The following is a 6000-nucleotide window of genomic DNA, read 5'->3' as shown; positions in this document are numbered from 1 at the left end:
AAATTATTGGGGAGGAAAAGGCAGTCTTCTTCAAAGGCACAGTAATAAAGACCTGGCCTCAAAGGCAATGATGATGTAGACTACAGAGTCAAGTGATGGGAACACTAGATGTCCCCCAAAGATTGACCCATGCTTGTGATCTTCACTCTAAACACAGCGGAGAGCAAGCAGCAAACTCACGGCCATCTGAGTGCAGCTATGTGGAGGGCAGCCTGAACTCCATGCTGCTTCTGTCCCATAGGCAAGGAAAGGAAATAACAGCACATCAGTCAAAATGGAAAGATATTTCTTCTTCTTCATAGTCGCCTTCATCACCACCATCATCATCATCTTTTTCTTCTTCTTCTTCTTCTTCTTCTTCTTCTTCTCTTCCCCCTCAAGATTCTCTGTCATAACCTCAACACAAGAAAAATGGAGAGCATATGTGTTGACATGTTTCAAGTCTCCTTTATATTAGTAGGATGTAATCCTTTCTGTCTTATTTCTGTTTGTTGTCTTGTTTAGTGTTTGCTGTCAGCCCACATCCAGCTATTGTTACAGCTATGATCATTAAACTAATGATCAGGGCCCTGTCACTGCAGCTTATGCAATATTGTGTTACTTTTTGGTAATTAATAATACATCGGTGAAGGAGTTCATCCGACTCACAGAGCTGGACTGCTCAGTCGGCTGTGCCCGTCTCTTAAGGATATGACTGATTGATACTTGACCATGTAGATCTTATCCAAGCAAAGACAGTAAGTACAGATGTAAGATGTCAGATTTTGTTCCTCTCCTTCTTTCACAGTGTTAGATAATTTGCTGTCAAGTTCTTTTTCAAAGTGCTTTCTGAACTACCTTACTGTGCTGTAGGTGTTTCCTGCATGGTCTGCTAAAAGACAGACTGGCCAGTGTAAAAGTGTTTAGTACTAGCACGAGATAGATTTGAATGGAGTGTAGAGAGAGGATGAGTACAGCAGGCAATTCCTTTCAATGTGACAGGGGTTATGTGGACATACACTTAGGCAAACATTTTTCTCTGTGTGGATATACTGTATGCTTACGTGCACGTGTGTGTGTGTGTTTGTGTGTGTCTCTGTTAGATAGATAGAGATAGATAGATAGATAGATAGATAGATAGATAGATAGATAGACAGATAGATAGATATACACACACATACAACAGCACATTCTCACCCAAGCACATCTCGCACACACATTCGTCTGCGTGTGTGTGTGTGTGTGTGTGTGTGTGTGTGTGTGTGTGTGTGAAAGAGAGAGAGAGAGACAGAGAAACTTTGTTTGTTTGGTTTTGCAAGGGGTGTGGTTATAACCAAAGGACAGGTAATTTGAATAAATGTGTGTCTGTGCATATGTGAATGTGTGTATCTATGTGCACATACTGTAAGTGATTGCAACATAATGTGTATGGCTTCACACGTATGCATACTTGTACGTTTGACACTGAATCTCATCTCAGTTGTAAGTCTCCGATCATCAGACATATAGTCTGTGTAAAGGTCAGTGAAATCTCTTCTTAAGCCATAACGTGTGATGTAGCAGATTTATAAATGTATTCCTAAGAGTAATAGTGGGCTACAGAGGTGTACAAAAGATAGCAACTGGTATGGAAAAGCTGTTTATCTTGCATTATATTTTTGTATATTTAGAACACTGATGTGAAAGCATGCCTTGTGTTTTTTTATAGTAGCCTAATACCACAAAGCTAATTATTAACCGGCACAGCTTTTTGCTCTGATGTTGTGACATGAAGAGACTGTAGTTGTCAAAATGAAACGCGCATTCACAATCTATAATACATGGCAACAAATCTATCACACTTGAAGGGAGTAATTTTCTCTCTCTCTGGCAATACCTGCGGGGAGGGGGGGGGACCTTTCCCTCAGCAGTGGTTTCCCTCTCATCCCACCGCACAAAGGTTAAACTGAAATTTTAACCCACTTACCGACACCACAAGTTCATCCCAGCTCCCGTTTCCACCTCCTTGCCTGCCGGGTCTCTGGTTTCCCCAATGGCCTCGAGTTGCTACGGCAGAGCAGAGTAGAACAGAGTGTTTTAGCACTGGAGACACTAGGCAGTAATGCCTCTCTAATGGCACTGGCTGACATAAGGCTTTGAGCATTTCAGAAACTAACAGAAGGGATATATTCTAAGGTGGACTACCATGATAATATTTCAAGATGTTGCCATTTAAATGTTGAATAATGTAAGCATATGGAATACTAGGAGAAGGTATATGGGGATTGCTTTGGAAATCTTATATGGTAACAGTTAAGCAATAGAAAAAAATGACAAAATCTCTGTTCTGCTGCTGTCTCCTTTGCTATAGTTATAGCTGGTGCAACCTATAGACAAACTACAACTTTTAAATAGTTGTTTCAGCATTATTCAGATGTCAATATAATGATACTTTATAGACCTGCATCACTCCATTACTGGACTCCCAATACACGATTGTGTGTATTTAAGGAATATCACTTGCACTTGTGTCAGGAATATCACGTGTACATAGCTGTAATAGATGTGTGAGAACTGATAATCATTCTCATTATTCTAAAGGTAAAAGGCAATGTTTTATAATTTTATAACCTATGTGTAATAATGAATTAATGCTCTCCATAAATGCATCTTAGTATACTATGAAAAACAACAACTTGTCATAACACACACACACACACACACACACACAGGTTCACTAAGGTCATCATCTCACTGCACTGTAAATCAACGGCAGAATGGGTCAAAGCATGTCTCTCTGTCTCTCTTGTGTTATGCTCTGTTGTTACCAACAGAGAAGTTATCCATTATTAAAAATATCTGGGGTTTTTTTTGGTCCTGTTAATTATCCCTCACAGGCTCAATTACCGACTGTTTTGTGTGCCTGTATGGACAACTAATTACTCAGTAGTAAGTAATCTGAGATGATGTTAAGAAAATGGCATCATAATTTGTCAAATCTGAGCTCTGAACACCTTCTTATCTTTTTACACTAATTTATTTATGATGCATTCTACTCAATAATGAAACTGTAAGATGTTATATAATTACAGTGAATGTTTGACATAGCAGCCTACTTGAAACGATTTAAACAAAAATCAAATATAGTTTAAAATATTTTTTGTGTATAATAGAGTACTGCACGTTTGGCTACTTGCAAGATATAGGGTGCTTGTGCAACATTAGTCCCCCAAGGCCCAAGGTTCAAGGAGAACCGCATCTCACGTGAAAATTAAAATACTTTGCCTGATCTTGCACTCCTCCAAACCTAAGAGGCATCACCTAGGTGCTCTTCTTTCTCTCTACTCAGTATTTTCGGTGGCGCTAACCAGCTTTGGTTTGTGAATGAATGCGCATCTAAAAGGGGAAAGGCTCATGGCGCAACCCTGGCTAATTCCCTTTAATCCCGACATATCTGCTAGTACTTAGCATTGTTTCCTATGCCAACCAAAGGGGAAGCGTTTCGGGTAACATAGAGATTAGGCCAGACAGTTAGCGATAGCGCCTACTCCCTTGTGCAGTGGAAGTAACTCGACCAACATTCAGCACGCTAGACAAATGGATTAAATCCAACTCCAAAATGTCTGACAACCACCTTAGAAGACGATGTAAGTGTCCACGCGGTTTGTGTTGGTTGCCCTGGAGAATCCAAATAATTTCTGTATGAGCTTTCTTAAGTCCAGTCTGTGAGATAATGTGGCCTTTGAGAGTCCAGATGGATATGAACACCAGAAGGTAGGCTACTGTCTACGGTAAAAAGTGTAGCCTCATGGAATGTCAGATTGATTGCTGCTGTGTTAACAAAAACATGTTGTATCTAATTCTTGACTGAGACAGACCCTGTGGCAACAGACTGTCAATTTCTACTTCTGGTAGGCTACTATGCAATTAGAAAGTTATGTGCTCAAGATGGAAGAGCCTGTGTAGTCTACGTTTGGTTGTCATACATTTATATAAGTTAGGTGCAGTTTTTTATTTTAATACATAGAACATTGAAACATTGTTTTTTAATTCTGAATTAAGTTAATAAGGGAATGGGGTAGCCTATATTACAAATAGTTAACCTTGCTACACAAAGATACCAAAGCTGACTTAAACAGCCTGCTCTGTAAATAGGGCGTAAATGTCCAACCAACTCGAGGATATGGTACTAAACATTTTTACAGTATTGAATATTTGGGTTTTGGGTCATTTTCACTATGGAACTGTTTTTTTCCGATTTCCCCCCAAAACATTTATAGTACAAAGGCAGTGCAGACCACGGGTTAATGGCTAGTTTTAGGACAGTCTACTGTAAGCAAAATTTGTCAAGCATGTGTTGATTGATTGAAATCTCCTCTCGGAATATTCAGAAATTGTATGTTTACAATTTGGTGTTATTGTTTAGGTTCGAAGTCTTAAAGCTGCAGTTGGCAAGTCTGACAGATTGAGGGGACTTTGCCAAAATTTTGAATGTTTACAACTCTCATGCCCCTCCCCCACTACCACCGAGCACCCTCTCATCGAGTTTGGTCAGTGCGCACCAGACTGCACCAGACTGTGATTGACAGTTAGATCTTACACAGCCCTGCTCTGATTGAACCAGAAGAACCGGGAGCTGCAGATTTTTGCAAAACAAATAACAGGCTCTAGGTGGAGGTAGAAGTGCGGGTTTTTTTCTAAAACCGGCTGATTTATGTTGTTCTGTCGTAGTATAGTGTCGGTTTCAGTGAATATGATCACAAAAATCTTGCCAACTGCAGCTTTAAGTCTATGGCACACTGTGCAAATGTGCATGTGTAGGACCCATTCATTTATCCAAAGCTTAATTTCTGTTGAAGAAGTTACTGAAAGTACTGAGAGTATGCATTCCCCACCCTTTCAGACCATATAGTTGTCTGCAGACCAGGTAATAAATGTGACTAGCTGTTTTTTTCCTTTGTTATTTTCTTCTTTCTTACTGCCTCCTGCATCTGTGTCTCTTTTCCACTACTTTTGGTGCTTGTTTATCTGTTTGTCTTGTTTATCTGTTTTCCTTATCCTGTCAAACTCATTCTCCCTCCCCACATCCTTTGTCTCTCACTCATGCCTGTTTACTCTCCACCCATCTGGAAAACACCAGAGAATGCATAGAACAACATCAGACGTATTAGTCTTGGTACATAAAGCAGTATGTGCCCCCTGGATTTTATCAGGGGAAACCTCATTGAATTGGAGCGCACCCCTCCTTAACCTCACTGTTATCTAATAGCCAGCATGGCCCAGCATGGTCCTGTGACTGGTTTAAAGGGTTTACACCAGAGCGCTCTTATGTAGCAGTCAGTGGTATTATTTGTGTCCCAAGGCTTTGGCACCTCATAGGATCCCCATGCTGCTTGCTCCGGATCCTTTCATACAAGGTTACTTGGCAACCTTGGCCGTGGTGATTAGACAGCAGGAGGGAAGCCAGGATGAAGAAATGCAGCATATCACACGTGGATAGAAGTAGTGTGTAGTAGTGTGTAGAAATTAAATACTAAACTGTGAGATTCCAAAAGTGGCAGAAATAGGTGACGTCGTCTAGTGATTGGCAAATATGCATGCCTAAAGGCAATGTAATCTCACTGGCATTGGTCCAGTCTTCTCTGACAATTCTTTGATGTTTCTGTCTCAGATAGAATGATTTGGTTTTGTGTGTGTGTGTGTGTATGTGTGTGTGTGTGTGTGTGTGTGTGTGTATTTACGTAATAGAGTACATTTGACTGTGGGGTGTAGGTTCATGAAATTCTTTGTGTAATATTTCATGTCTTACAATACTCTAGCATGTGATTTTCAATGAGTGTGTAATAGTTAAAGAGTGTGGTGGCCCACACATACACACACACACACACACACACACACACAGAGGCAGAGCCTAGAATCTCTAGGCTGGATTTACCTTCCCAAACCTGGCACTACACCACCTCTTTTCTCTAAGCTAAGTGGGACTTTGTTTTGATGTCCATGCAAGCCAAGGAAACCACCATGTGACCTCCACAAAGCCAC

The sequence above is a fragment of the Alosa pseudoharengus genome, unplaced genomic scaffold (genome assembly GCF_046254945.1).
Source record: "Alosa pseudoharengus isolate Yale_2024_CS ecotype anadromous, Long Island Sound unplaced genomic scaffold, YU_APseudo_1.1 YU_APseudo_1.1_scf_18, whole genome shotgun sequence".
NCBI lineage: Eukaryota > Metazoa > Chordata > Actinopteri > Clupeiformes > Clupeidae > Alosa > Alosa pseudoharengus.
Note: the sequence above shows the minus strand (reverse complement) of the source record.